Raw genomic sequence first — 16353 nt, forward strand, 5'->3', positions numbered from 1 at the left:
GTAGTTTCTAAAGATTGGTGGCTTGTTGCAAGGAACCAGTCGTCAGCATATCCAAACTTCCGAGATTCGGTTTCAGGCATGTCAGCAATATAGAGGCTGAAAAGTAAAGGGGCAAGGACAGAACCCTGTGGAAGACCATTGTTAAGTTTCATCTGTCTACTCGTCTCCTTTCCCATTATAACCTGGAAGGCTCTGTTGGTCAGCATGTTGTCAATGAGGTTAATTATCTTTCTGCAGGGGATAATGCGGGCCAGTTTATATATTAATCCCTGTCTCCAAACTGTATCATATGCTGCTGTTAGATCTATAAATACTGTTGCTGTCTTTTGTTTCTTTTGAAAACTAGCTTCTATAAAAGTTGTTAATGACAGCACTTGGTCCGTACAGCTTCGATGAGGGCGGAAGCCAGCTTGTTCAATGGGGATATTTTCTAGTATCCTGTGACTAATTCTGTTGAGGAGAAGCTTTTCTAATAGTTTATATACCATGCTGGGTAGAGCTATGGGGCGGTAGTTTTCTGGCTTATCGTTTGATTTGCCCGGTTTCGGAATTGCAATTATCTTTGTTCGCTTAAGTGAGAAAGGAATGTTACCTGACTGAAGTATATCATTAAAGAACATTGCAAGCCACTGTTTCGTGTATGCACCACTGTGTATCAAGAACTCTGGATGGATACCATCAAAGCCAGGTGCTTTACCTGATTTCATTTCTTTCAGCGCATGTGTGATTTCAGAAATAAGGTCTTATTAGTGTTTTTTATACAGTCAGTTTAATTTTTCTAGGTATTTTTGGGGCCATCTGTCTTCTTAAGCCATAGTAACACTTATTGGAGAGCACTATTCTTCTTTTAATTTCTTCACTGACATTGTTATCTTTAGTTTTTTTGTTATTTTTTTTTTATTTAATGTTGTAATATTTACAATCTGTCCTTAACTAAGAACAATAGGTAAATTATTTGACAAAAATTCAAAAAATTTGACCTGTAGAGGGAGATCCAGTGATCACCCTCTTTACATAAATTAAATTAAAACAAGTTAAAAATAAGTTTAGTTATCACAGATTATTCGAATCTTCTTGCTAGGTCCACTACTTTGAATCTCTTCAGGCGTCGTACATCATTGTGGTCATCAGTGAGGTTGCTGGCTAACTCGTTTGGATGAGATTCTAGTCTCTTGGAATATTTTTTGTAATATTATGTTATTATTGTTTTTATGGATGGCACATTGAAATCTTGCTCTATCACATAGTTTGGCACGTACCAAGGGGCATTCAGAATTGTTCTAAGGACTTTGTTCTGGAATCTCTGCAGTATTTCTAGGTTAGTTTGACTGGCTGTCCCCCAAAGTTGGATACCATAGGTCCACACTGGTTTTAATATAGTTTTATATATCAGCAGTTTGTTTTCAAGAGATAGTTGAGATTTACGACCGATGATCCAGTACAGTGGTGCTCAATGATACTATGAAGTGAACTTTTCTTTGCAATTTGACGACTCAACCGATATTAATAATACCGCCCAGTTGTGTATTTTTATTCGGATGGTATTTTCTGATATGTTTGCTAAAGAAGAATTGTTAACAACGCCTCTGAAAGAAAAAAATGGCGGAGATGATATATACAACGTTTTGTTTTTTAATTTTGTAAAATAATAGGAGCTATCGATTTACAAACTAGTGTGTATTACAACTGATGGTGCACCATCCGTGACTGGCGTTAACAATGGATGTGTTGCACTGTGTCGAGTTAACGATGACTTTCCATCGTTTTTTCATTTCATTGCATCATTCACCAGAAAGTTTTGTGTTCCAAAATTTTAAATATGAAAAACGTCATGAAGATGACAACAAAAATTGTGAATTCAATCAGGGCGCGAAGCTTGCAACGACGTTTTTTAAAGCGCAATTGAAAGCTAGCGACTCTGCGGAACATACTGATTTACTTTTGTATACAGATGTGAGGTGGTTGAGCCGTGGAAAATTTTTAAATGGGTTCCAGGAGTTACTTTTCGAAACAATTTGTTTTCTCGAAGAACGAGGGAACGACACTCATCTACTTCAAAACCAAAAAATGGCTGAGTGATTTGGCTGTCGTATCAGATTTAGCAAATCATTTGAACCTCTTTAATTTGGAACTACAGGATTAAAATAAAACAATTATTATCGATGTGATGAGCACAGTACCTATATTGCTTTATCGACAAATTGAAATTATTGTTTAATCAAATAAACAGAAAGGATTTAAACAACTTTCCATCATTGAAAAAAAGAAAAACCCTCATTTGAATTATGTTTATTATTAGGTTTGATAGACGCTTCGCTGATCTTAAAACAAACACAGATATTGTAATATTTATGTCTAATCAATTTTCTTGTGAACAGATGAAAAAAATTGAAACTAAAATCTCCATTACTTTCAATTAGATTAAATCAGCTAATTTCCGTCCAAAATGAGGTAGGTACTGAAAATAATATATCTTCAATCCAGAGCGACCAATACGAAATTTTTTTGCCTTTTATATCGCCAGACAAATATCCGTCTTTGAGGCAAGTAGCTCTGTAGTTCACAGCATTTTTGGATCAATATACTTGTGTCAGTCTGCATTTCCCCAAATTAAGGTAGTAAAAATAAATATTTCCCCATAATATGAAAAACTTGTGGATGATACGCAGTGCCATGCATCAACATCCAAATAAAATTAAGATGAAAAACATGATTTTAATTACGACTCTCTGTAGTTACAACTTTTTATCAAATAGAAATGTGGAATAAAGTGTTTCATTTTCAAAATTGTTTTTTTACTATCAGTCGTTTTTTACTATCTAGTAGTTGTTTTCTTTTTGTAAAAATGTGCTTTTGCCAAGTTAATCTCCTATCAAGATGGATTCCTAGGTACTTGACAGTATCGGTTTGTGAGAGTTGCGTTTCATTTAGTGTATGGACATGTTTGTCTTTTCATGGTGAAGGTTACAGGGATGGATTTACTCTCATTCGCCTTTATCTTCCATTTTTTAAGCCATCTTTGTATATTATTAAGGTCTTTCTGAAGGGTTCTGGATGCTGTATTTGGATCATGGTGAGAGGCTAGTACAGCAGTGTCAGCAGCAAAAGTTGCACACCTTGCTCTGTTACTTGTGGGTAGGTCAGCAGTGTAGAGCAAGTGCAATATCGGTCCCAAGACACTTCCTTGTGATACTCCGGCTTTTATTGGTCCTAGGCTTGTGTATTCATTATCCTGCTTGACTAGGAAATGTCGGTTGGAAATATAGCTTTTTAGTATTTAATAAAAAGGATAGGGAAGGTTTTTCTTTAGTTTAAAGAGCATACCAGCATGCCATACCTTGTCGAAGGTCTGACCAATGTCCAGGAATGCAGCAGAATAATACCTTTTATTTTCTAGATCACTTCTGATGTGTTTTACAAGTCTATGTACCTGTTCTATCGTTCCGTGTTGTGTTCTGAACCCAAATTGGTGTTGGGGAATTAGTTTCCTTTCTTCTATAACTGGGGACAATTGTTTAAGGAGAATTTTTTCCAAGATTTTTGATAGAACAGGTAGCAAGCTTATTGGTCTGTATGAAGTCACCTGAGTTTTATTTTTCCCTGGCTTAGGTATGAGAATAATTTGAGCAACTTTCCATTGTTCTGGGTAGTAACCTAGCCTAAATATTGCATTAAATACTTGCGTTATCATTTTCAGACCTTTGCATGTCAATTGCTGCAGTACTTTCCCGTTGATCAGGTCATACCCTGGAGCTTTTGTGGAATGATTTCATGCTGGATAATATTTCTAGCTTCTTTAGTGGTGATTTTTTGTATAGGTAAGTCCATCTGGTAGGGCGATTCCAGGAAGTCATTTATTTCGTCCTCTTTGTCACCATCTTCCATGGGATGTGGCTAGAATGCGTTAGTGAGGTGATTTGCAAATGCTTCGGCTTTTTCCTTATTATTTCTACACCAGTTTCCCTCTTGGTTCCGTATTGGTGGTATTTGTTGTTTCGGGTGTTTGATTTTTCTCGTGGCCTTCCAAAGGGAATATTCACTATCTGTGTTTGCTGATAAACCTGTAAGATATTCTTGTATTTTATTATTTTTGATATTATGCAATTGTAGTTTAATTTCCTTGGTGATTTTATTTAATTACGTCTTGTTCTCAGATGTTCTTTTTCTTCGCCACTCCTCCTTTATTTTTCTCTTTCTAGCAATCCTTTCTTTTATTACAGTTGGGCAATGCTCTTTAAATTCTGTTTGGTAGCAGTCAGGGGTAGCATACCAAGCAGCTTCTTGTATACATTTCTGAAGATTTTCTACTGCTGCGTAGATGTCACTTTCTGTTTTCAATGGGATGTTTATGTTAATTAGTTCATCTAGCTTAGTCTTGAAAATGCTCCAGTCTGTTTTGTTACTGTATAGTGATGGTTGTTTAGTACTGTTTGTTATTTCTGCATACCATGTCGCGATTACGCTAGAGTGGTCGGAGGGTAGATCGTAACAAGATTCTACTTTTGCCAATTTAACATTAATTCCTTTAACAATATAGAACTCGAGTAGATCAGGTATTTTGGCATTGTCGGTAGGCCAGTAAGTTGGTTTACTTATGACAGCCCTGGCATTAAGGCTATCTGCTCCCGGTGAGGGTGGTTATCCCTTATCCGAGGGGTGGAATAATTGATACGCTTTTACTTGTTGAGTTGTTTTATTTACACTCGCATGAGCATAAGCTGGTAGCACCGCACCCAAAGAACGTCTCGTGTAGAAAAAGACACTATCTTTAATGTGGAAACATCACGTCTGATCACAAAATAGAATGACGAATGTCTGATATAATAATAAGAATTCCCTTGTTATAGTTTTGCTGTTTATATATTTAGAAATGCCTATTCAGCATCGACCATGAAAAGTGTTTATAATTGACTCTGCAATTATTAGTGAATCGTGATCTAGGATAACAATATTTATATAATCGAATGAAGGTTGTAATATTGTTATGATGACATAAATAACTGAAAGTAATTATCGTAGATAATTACAGGGTGTTTTTAAGATATATCTACTGAGTACAGATGAATTCTTGTACATACTCGTGGTGAGGTAATTTGCATTGATCGCGTTTGTAGCTTTAAGAAGTTCCCTGCCTTTTGTGGTAATAATTCTGGATCCCCAGGTAGTATGCTTAGAATTAAAATCTCCTCCTGCTATAAATCTATTTCCTAATGTTTTAAAGAAATTTTCAAACTGCTCCGTTTTGTTATTGTGCTTTGGCGGACAGTATATAGCTGATACTGTTAGTGGGCCTAGTTGAACTTCCACAACAATGCTGGTGGCCTGTAGATAGTCGCATTCATGTTTTTGTATTTCGTAGTGCTTTAGTTTATTACTATTAACTGCTCCGTTTTGTTATTGTGCTTTGGCGGACAGTATATAGCTGATACTGTTAGTGGGCCTAGTTGAACTTCCACAACAATGCTGGTGGCCTGTAGATAGTCGCATTCATGTTTTTGTATTTCGTAGTGCTTTAGTTTATTACTATTATTGCAGTGCCTCCATGTGCTCTTTCGTTGGGATGTTGCGTATGATAAGTTGTAAATCGTGGAATATTAATGTGGTATTTTGATATAAAATGAGTTTCTGTAATCAGCATTATGTCAATTTTTTGTGTGTTAATAAATAGTTTTAATTCTTCTACATGTTGACTTAAGCCATTGGCGTTCCATAATACTAGCTTTACTAACTGAGTCATTTCTGGTTGCACCTTTAGTTAGCAGCGAGCCTAAGCATATGAAGTTGTCGACACCTTCCAGTTCTAGGTCATCAATTTTTATTCTTGTAGGTGTCCTCTGTGCAGATGCTCTTAACGACCGAAATGCTTCAGTCAGAGATTCTTTAGATCTACCTATGATGTCTATGTCATCTGCGTATCCGACAATTTGTACTGATTTGTTAAAGATAGTACCATTCGTAGTAATCTGGGACTCTCGAATTATTTTTTCAAATGCCAGGTTAAATAAGAGACACGATAGTCCATCACCCTGTCTTAGTCCATTGTTGCAATGGAAGGGTGTTGAGAGATCGTTTTGGATTTTTACCATGCTCTCTGCACCTGTGAGTGTAAGTTCAGTTAATTGGACAAGATGAAACGATATTCCGATATTATTCCGATATCTATCGTTGATTATTCATCAGACAAATATAAAGAAACGACGGAGTGCGAGTACCACGGCCATATTTATATAGACTGCTATTAAATCTTCGTAAAGGTAAAGGCAGCATACGATACTGTCGGTGTATACTGTCGGATGCAGAAAAATCAATAACCTACGATACGCAGATGACACACTTATACTAGCAGCCATTAAGTCGAAATGCTTACCGAACCACTAAGCCGGATAAGTAAAGAATTCGCACTTCAGATCAACATCGGAAAAATAAAAATATTGATTTTAATTAGGGCAAAGAATAATCTACCGCACATACACCAAGTGGCGATCTTCGAAGTAGTTAACAGATTTGTGTACTTGGGCTTCCTGATAACCAACAATGGCGATTGCTCCTTAGAAATCTAGACAAGTGTAGAATAGCAATGGCCCGAACCGCAACAGATAAATTTACTAAAATATAGAAAAACAAGAACAAGGAATACTAAGCTCAGACTTTTTTTCTTCTGGAAGCCGTCCGTGCATGCACCCTGTCGCACTGCAGTCTTTTGGCTTATTGTGCTTTCTTCCATTTGTTCTCATGACACCCAATCCAATATAGTAGTGCTCTTCACTAGCCAGTAAAGGTCCATTAGGTTAGTGCCATATACTTTCGGACTTGGTCTGCAGTCTCCATGTATTTCTTGTCTCTTGCGGTCCAGAGCCTCGTAATCGCAGAATGTATGTCGTATGTCTGGCTGTCTCGGTCTCTCTATTGCATAGTCTGCAACTGAGATCTCCATTGTATAGTCATATCGTGTGTAGGTGTCCTTTTACTGGAAAATGTCCAGATAGGAAACCTGTAGTGATTTTGAGCTGATTTCTGTTCATTTTGAGTTCTTCATCTCTTTTTGCGCATGTCTGAGGTATAAATCTCTTCGCATGCTTTTGCGTAGGGATTTCTTCTCGCAGTACTCTGTGTTATCTTCATATCCAGCCTCTTAATCAGTCTTTGATTGTGCTTTTGGGCACTCCGGTCTAGAACCAGTGCCGGTTCTGGACCGAAGTATCTTGTTGCTGATCCTCGTCTAGCAAGTTCGTCAATTTCTTATTGCCAGCGATCCCTTGATGTCCAGGCATACAAATGAGTTTTACCTCACTATGTTTCATCAGGATATCAAGTTCTTCGCGGCATTCCCATACAAGCCTTGAGTTATCCTTGGGTACTTTAAAGACCGCAAGGCCGCTTGGCTGTCTGAACAGATATTGATTGATTCTCTTATTAGTATAAGTCCTCAATCTGTTTCTCTGTGCACAGTGCAGGATTGATTATACCTCTGCCTGAAATACAGAAGTTTAATCTCCTAGTGGGATGGAACCGTTATAGTTTCTATCCTCACTATATACTCCTGATCCCGAACCATCTTCTGTCTTGGACCCATCTGTATACCAGGTGTGGCCAATCATACTTCAGATGTCTGCCAGGATCTCACCATATCTCCCTGGAGTGTATTTCCACCTGGAAAGGTATTTCCATTTTATATTTGGGGATTGAATAGTCTGTTATCATCTCCCATATCGAATCTCCGCATATATCCTTGAAGCTGCATTGTCCCTTGCCCATTGCAGTGATGCTTTGATTTCCCTGCAGTCTATGTAATCCCATCCTTGCCTCGCCCTTCACTATGATTTGTAAGGGAGGAAGGTCCTGTAAGGCTTTCATTGCTATAGTTGGTGTGCCTCTCATTGCACCTGTTATGCTGAGACAGACAAGTCTTTGTATCTTGCCTAACTTCTCTATAGCGTTTCTCTGTTGCACCTTTGGCCATCAGACCAATGCTGCATACGTTATTGTGAGCTTTACCATCATGTTGTATATCCAATGCATCATGTCCGGTTTAAGTTCCCATTTTCTGCCACGTGTGCGTCTGGTCACCATTAAACTGACCATTGCTCTTTTGGTTATTCGTTCTAGGTGTTGATTCCAGGTAAGCCTCGAGTCTATTATGACTCCGAGGTATTTTACCTCTACCTCCCTCTCTACCTTCAGGAAAATCCCCATGAGATTCATAGGTCCTATTCCGTCTAACTTTCTCCTTCTGGTGAAGGCTACTATTTTGGATTTGTGAGGGCTTACGGATAATCCTACCTCACTTGTCCATTTTGATACTACGTTCAGGGCCTGTTGCATATTATCCTTGAACGTTGTATTGAACTTGCCTTGTGCCAGAATGACGAAACCTCAGATTGGTCAATGCCCTGATTTTTCCCATTGCTACATACGCAGCTGAAACATGGACTCTCAAGAAAATCGATATATCGAAGCCACCAGATGTGGGCCTACAGAAGAATTATACGCGTGTCCCGAACAGAATATAGAACCAATCTATCAATTCTGGAAGAGCTTCATATAAAATCATCATCTTTCCAAATTATAGATTAGATAAAACAATTAAGTAATAGTGTCGAAGTTGAAGAATCGAATACAGGCAAAGATAAATGGAAAACTAACGAAGTTTATACCAGTACAAAGCGGAGTAAGACAAGGTGACTCGTTAAGCCCACTGCTCTTTAATATAATAATGGACGAAATAATAGAAGCGTTACGTAAAGGTCATGGTTACAGAATGGTGAACAAAGAAATCCAAATATTATGTTATGTAGACGATTTCGCATTAATCGCCGAGACAGAAGACGATATCCAAAGATTAACATGCATCTTCAATACAACAGCCAAGAAATACAATATGAGAATATCAGCAGAAAAAAGCAAATGTATGACATCTATGTTATCTAAATAACCACTACGATGTAAAATCGAAATTGATGGGAAAATAATAAAGCAGGAAGCAAGGTTTAAAAATCTGGGAATAGATATAAGCACAGTTACGGAGATGTTGAAGATGAAGTACGACAACAAAGCTTAAAAGCAAGTAAAGCGACGGGATCTCTTAATGACACAATCTGGAAAAACAAATACCTAAGACAAGACACAAAAGCAAGAATCTATAAAGCAGCAATTAGACCTATATTGACATACACGGCGGAGACAAAGACCTGACACATCTAAAACGAGACAACTACTAGAAACAACAGAGATGAAAATACTCCGACGAATATCAGGGAGAAGTCTGTTGGATAGGGAGAGAAGCGAAAACATAAGAAGATCATGCAATATAGAAGACATAAATGGATGGGTGACTAAACGGAAACAGGAGTGGAACGAACACATTAGTAGAATGACAGAGGATAGGATAGTACGAATAACATGAGATAAGTCACCAAATAGACAAAGAAGTATTGGTAGACCAAGAAAAAGATGGGGCGATAACTTAAACAATTTAGGAGGCTAATATTGAAGAAGAAACAGGCTTTAAAGCCTACATACAAGAAGGAAGAAGAAAAAGAAGAAGAAGAAGAAGTATTTAAATGAAACCGGAAGTGATATCAGATACTGTTATTTGACACCTTATTTCTTTATGTATCTTTTATATTAATGGAGGAGATGTGATTGCGGACAGACGAACGTGGATAATTCAAAGTTTTCACCATTTTTTTAATAATGTAGAATGGGTGAAAACAAAATACAAACTATTTTATCGTTAGTTAAAAATTTTATTAGTGACGCAGAAGTCATAAATAACATTGGAAAATAAAATGAATTAAATCAAGAGAATCTCCGCATATTTCTAACTAAATTACTAATGTTAATTGTCCTCCTCTTCTGAATTTCCGGTTTTGAAACGGGCGTTTACAAGAGAATTAGATGTTTCTGCTGGTTTCCAAATCCTTTGGAACAGCTGTTATAACGATGAATTTTCCTCGGCGCACTTCCTTGACGTTTGAATTATTCCGTCATATTTTAGAGATTGCATAGTCTCTTACAATGGAAGCGTATATATAAGCGTATCATAACATACCAATGGTAAAGTAGAATTAAAAGAAAGTAACATAAAGCATAGTATCTATATTATATTTTATTTTTTATTGTCACTGATATTTTAATGTTACAAAATATTCATCATAAGAAGCTTAAGGGTAAGAACAGAACAAATGGGTCGCGGTGGAGGTCACGCTCGATGTCGACATCGACATCCATGTAAAACAAACACATTGTGGTGAATGAAAGAGAACAGAGCAGGTAAGTCGCGGTGGAGGTTTAGCGCTATGCCATGATACAATAAATTTAGGTTAGGTTATGTCCCCAGCCTCGTTATGTCAAAATTCTTGAAATCCATAAAGTTTCTCAATTTATGGCTTTCTCTGGTTTATCTAAGAAACCGCAAATCATTTGACATAACAGTGGGGTTTCGTTCGACCCAGTCAGTCTACTACCAGCGTCTGCACAACACATGCCCTTCGATTGTCGATATAGGTCAACAACACACCGCTTGTCCACACAAAATAAATAAACAGATTACCGTTCGTTGTACACATTATTTCTTTGTCGTTTTAATTAAATTCCGCCATACACCAACCGGAATACGCTCTACGGCAGCAACAACTTCTTTTGTGCGCACTGTACGACGTCCCTATGGATGCGTATTATCCAGGGGCGGCCCGTCGGGATAGGCAAGGTAGGCGCCGCCTACCCTCTTCAAATATAGTGCACTAATATAAATTATTAATATAAATTACTTATTTCAAAATTGTATTTTATAAATTTTGACACAATACCTACAATAAAATAGCAAAAATTATCCAAATTATTTGTAAAAATATCCAAAAAATTTTCTCCCTAGTTATAATTATTGTACGCTCCTTGTAGTATCAGTAGTACTGTATAAGATTCTATATTCTTCCTGGGTCAGGCACTTGAAAACGTAGCCTGAAATAGAACGACGCCAACACCGAATTGACGTGCGATCTCTCTCTGTTTACGCGAGCAGGTCTCGCGTATTCTACGATTTTGAAAGGGCGCATAGGCACAGAGTCTTATAGCCGGACCTCCAAAATTTTATCAGTTGCTTCTCTTGTGTCTTGTGAAACTGTTTTAAATAATTTTGTTTTTTGATTTTGGCTGTTATTAGTAGGTTAAGTATTGAATAAAACTAGGTAGGACAAATTAAATTTGTTTATGAAAACTAAATAATAAACAGGTAAATTTGAGATCGGTCTATTGAAGGGCATTTTAATTTTATAATAATTTAGTAATAATTCACTAACGACAAATAAATCTGTGAATAGTTATTTGTCAGTCGTCCATTATATTTTATAGATATAGATAGAAGTGTTATTAGAATTTATAGATAATTAAAAATTTAAAGCGAGGTTAATTGTTAACTTATCAATTTATTCGAAGAGTAAATTATTATTTGATACAAAAATAAAATAAGTAATATTTGACGTTGTTGAAACGTAGGTGTGTTAGTTTTATTGGTGGAAAAACTTTAGTCATCGAATATGAATATTTTAAACGATGTAATATGCAGTTTGATCGAGACGCCTTATTCAAGGCGCCAAAATCAAGAAAGGTCAGAAATTATTTCAATGGGCCGGCCTTTACCAAATTTAACAATTTTATCCACAGATAAGACAAAAGACAATCGATCATTTTCGAGATCGTTTAAAACAATATGGTATGAAATATGAAAATCATAAATGGCTAAGCGGAAGTTATTTTAAAAATTCACTTTTCTGTTGGCCTTGTCTGTTGCTCTCAAATTTGAAGCAAAATGTTTGGGTGAGTCAGGGATATTCAGATTTGAAAAATTTATCAGCTAGTGTAAAAAAACATGAATCTTCAAAAGAACATTTAAACAATTGCTTAGGTTTAAAACGGTTAGAAAAAAATAAACAAACTATTGACAGTGCTTTAGCTGGACAAATTTCTCTATCTAATAAGATATCTAATGAAGAAGTTGAAAAAGATTGAAGAAGTTGAAGAAATTGATGTTACAATTCTGTTAGTAAAACAAGAACCTGCATTTCGCGGTCGTGATGAGAGCCATAATTCTTCAAACATGGGTAATTTTAAAGAATTTTTAATTTAGTAGTTAAACGCGATCAGGAAATCCAGCATCATGTTAAAAAATAGAAGGGGTGTTCACGGGTTTGCCAAAAACAATACAAAATAATTTAATAGATTGCCTTGCCGATTACGTAAAAAATGAAATTTCAACAGAAATTAATGAAAGTCAATTTTTTTCTATACTAGCGGACGATACTACTGATATAATCGAAAAATCACAGTGTACTTTAACAATCCGTTTTGTTAAAAAAGTTGGTCAGGTAACAGAAAGATTTTTAGGGTTTTTTGATGTTAGCGAGAATAGATCTGCAGACGCTCTATATAGTTTAATTTCAAACGTGCTTGAGCCATATGATTACAAAAATAAATAAATTGCTCAATTTTACGATGGTGCAAGTGTAATGGCTGGCTCTTTAAACGGATTACAATCAAAAATTAAAGTAGATGCTCCAAAAGCAATTTTTACACATTGTTGCGCTCATAGATTACATTTAGTATTGCAAGACGGCTCAAAATGTATTACAAATTGTAGGATATTTTTTGTCGCCTACCCGAAGTATATGTGTAGCCTACCCGCATACTGAGGTCGCGAGCCGCCACTGGTATTATCATTTAGAGTAAACGTGGTGCGAAAACGTTGCGAGATATGACACCAAAGTGTTTCAAATTCGTTCGGTTCTGCGCATGACGTCAATACGTGACTAGTTAGCGGCGCCAATTTGAAATACCCTATGGATAACATGAAGAGTGGAAGCATTCTGGTAACAAAATTACGGATTATTTATGTTAAATTTCTTTTTACGAAACGTAGTGATAAAGTAATGGATATAAACTTTTGTGAATTATGGATTTATTGAAGATAAAATAGGCAAATGTGCACTTAAAATAGTGATGTTTTTATTAAAATTATTATCACACTAACGTAATTATGACATTCACTGAATAAAATGAGAAAAACCTTATTAATACCTACTAAATTTCAACAGTTTCCGTTATTAAAAAGGTTTTTCGCATCTACATCAGTCACGTCTTTGAGAGGATGTGGAATCTTATTTTCGTTAGAGGTTTGGTGATCACATCTGTAACTTGTTCTGCAGTGGAAATTTGTGTGAAGGCTTTTTAGTTTGATCACAATTTCTTAGGTTATATCTTCCTGTTTCCATATCTACCGATTCTTTTATGGTCATCTTCACCATTCTGTGAGATTATTTCATTATCGATCTCATTTTGTTCTAATTGAGAAATAACTATATAATCATGGTCATTTTTATAATTATTTTCTATAAGGAGGTATTGTAGAGGCAATTGAACTCGTTTCTGACAACCAGTTTTTCCAAATGTTTAACATCTCTTGCCAATGTGACCTTATTCTCTTCCTCAACAGAAATTCTGTATCTTCTTCATCTAAACCAATCAAATAACGTTTGATTGCCTTTTTGTCAATTTTCTTTCTTGTTTGAACTGGAAGTTGTGCATAACAGGTTGTATAGCTATGATTCTTAGATGATTTATTCTATGTCTCTTACACACCTATTATCCAGAGCTCTTGTTAATACTAAATTTGAACATAAACTTAATACTTTCTTTCCAAGCTTTAGTAGGTTTTTGGGTTAAATAAAAAATAGAATACATTTAACAAAACACTTTTTATTAACGTTAATAAACAAAAATGTGTTAATTATGTTGTATTTGCAAACCCGATGACATATTAAATACTAATAACAATCGTTGAAAGATAAATAGCAAAAACAAACCATGAAAACAAACAACAACAAATGACAAAATGTCGGAATCGTCACGTATTGACGTCACTTGACATTTGACAGGAGCTGCGTGGTGTCATATATTCGGGTTTCATTATATCATGGCGCTATGCCATCTAGGAGGTTTATTTACATCGATGCGTTTGAAAATAAAATGAGTTTGTTTTTACATGGATGCCTACTGCGATGCTTCCCTGTGATTGATGCGTTCGCGTTCAAGCCCAAGTTGTCATTCCCTTGCCCCCTTCCATTTCGTGCGCTACGGTACTAGCGTTGCTACTTAATAGGTTTGTTCCAACTCGATACAAAACCATTTTTCAACGGTTACGAGTATGCGCAGTAACGAAAAATGTGTTACTGCGCATAATTATTCGTTATTGCGCATGCGCGTAACGATTCAAGAACGGTTTTGTATCGAGGTGGAACAAACCTATGTCTCCTTTGCGTATTCAGTTAATTTTTGAATTTCAAGTGCTAAATATGAAAGAGGATGTGATAGCAATTGTGCAGCTCACTTCCGTATTATGGGACAAGACCCGGATGCACTGTTGGGTATATTAACTATCAGTTACCACTTTTGTAATCAAAATTTCATCATACTACTTCACTTGATAGTGGTCCTAGCTCGACTGAGCAGCGCAGGTAACCTCCTTGCTATGTGCTGTTGACATCGACCGCGACTTAACTAGTAGCATCTACCGCGAACTACACCTCCACCGCGACCCACTTGTTCCGTTCATACCCTGCAGCTGCCTTAAAATTATAAACTATTTACAATAATTTAACACGTTCCATGCGCATGTCGCTCATAGGCGACATTTAGTTACCTTCTTCAGTGCAGATGTCGCCAATAAGCGACATGTTTCCACTTACATTCATCATTATCACCAATCAGCCAATAGCGTCCAGTGCTGGACATGGGCCTCCCTCAGTAATTTCCAGTATTCTCTACACAGGGCTACTTGTAACCTTTTTATATCGTCGGTGGTCGTCATCGTCTTCTTTTATAGTTTCTGGGCCTCCATTCAATGATTCGTCTTGTCCTGTCCACTTACATTGCAGTACAAAAAAAGAGTTCAGGTTCTGGGAGAAGTACTTAAACAAATGTACGCAGCGAACGTGTTTGTGATGATGAATCAATGAAAAATTAAAAGAATAATTGTCTTCAAACTTTGTTACATATCACAGGTCTATCTCCTTTTCTATCGCCTATTGTCGTTCTATCTCCTTTAGTGGAGGTTAGCGACTACACTGGAAAATCTGTCTCTGTACAACTTTACCCAAGGATGTTGAATCAAGCCGGTCCAGTCTCTGATATTTTTAAGCCATGAAATCTAACGCTTACCGGAACTCCCTTTTTCCTTCAATCTTCCCCTTAATTATCAATTGCGCGAGGCGGTACTTTCCGTTTCTTATTATGTGTACTAGGTAGCTAACTGTTCTAACTTATATTGATAATTTTTTTAACATTTTTAACTTATATTGTCGCTGATTTGCATCTCAAAGGTGAATTATTGCATTCGCGGTAATTTCCCTCAAATATGGCAGCTTGTTGATTTTTGATTCAGAGTTGTGACTACATAGATAGCTCCATTGATAACGCCTGAGAGGCAGAAATAGCTATCTGGAGATGGTGGTCCAACTCTGAATCAAATGAAAATAAAAACTGCCTTTTCTCTTATATTGATAATCTTTAACAGCTCTATATCTGTACCTATTCTTCTCAGGATATTTTTGTTGATGGTGTGGGTTGTCCAAAGCCCAAGATATTTTCAAGATCCTTCTATAAAGTCAGAGTTCAAAGGCTTCTAACTTGTTCACCAGCGTTATATTCATACGTTATGTCCAGGCCTCCGTTTTATACAATAGTACTGACCATACATACCAATGCAGAAAACGACGTCCAAGACTGATTGATATTGATGCTACTGCTATTTTGATAAAGCCTTGTCAGGCTAACTCTATTCTCGCTCTTACTTTTTGTTTATAATCAAGTTGATTGTTGAACCAGCAGTCAAGATACTTGGTATTAGACTACGCATTCAAGCTGTTTGTGGTTCACATATACTGGAGGGGGTATATATTCGGTCGTTGATATTTTCATAACTTTGGTTTTCATAGTTAGATGCAAGCTAGTGGTAGAGGGGAAACCCGTAGAACAGCTAAACCAGTTCAAATATCTAGGTGTAGAGTTATCAAAATATCATGACCCAGCCAGATACCTAAGAGGACAAATTAACAAGGCCGCTGTCTTGTCCGGATGTTTGAGAGATGTGGTCTGGAATAACCAATATATAAGAATGGACAGCAAAGTTAGAATTTATAAAACTTGCATCAGACCTGTTATGACCTATAGCATTGAATCAAGAGAAGACACTAATAAAACAAAAAGCATGCTACGAATAGCCGAAATGAAGACACTAAGAGCAATAGCAGGGAAGACAAGAAGAGATAGAATACGAAACACCATCATCAGAGAACAATGTTA

The sequence above is a fragment of the Diabrotica virgifera genome, chromosome 5, assembly GCF_917563875.1.
Source record: "Diabrotica virgifera virgifera chromosome 5, PGI_DIABVI_V3a".
Taxonomy (NCBI): Eukaryota; Metazoa; Arthropoda; class Insecta; order Coleoptera; family Chrysomelidae; genus Diabrotica; species Diabrotica virgifera.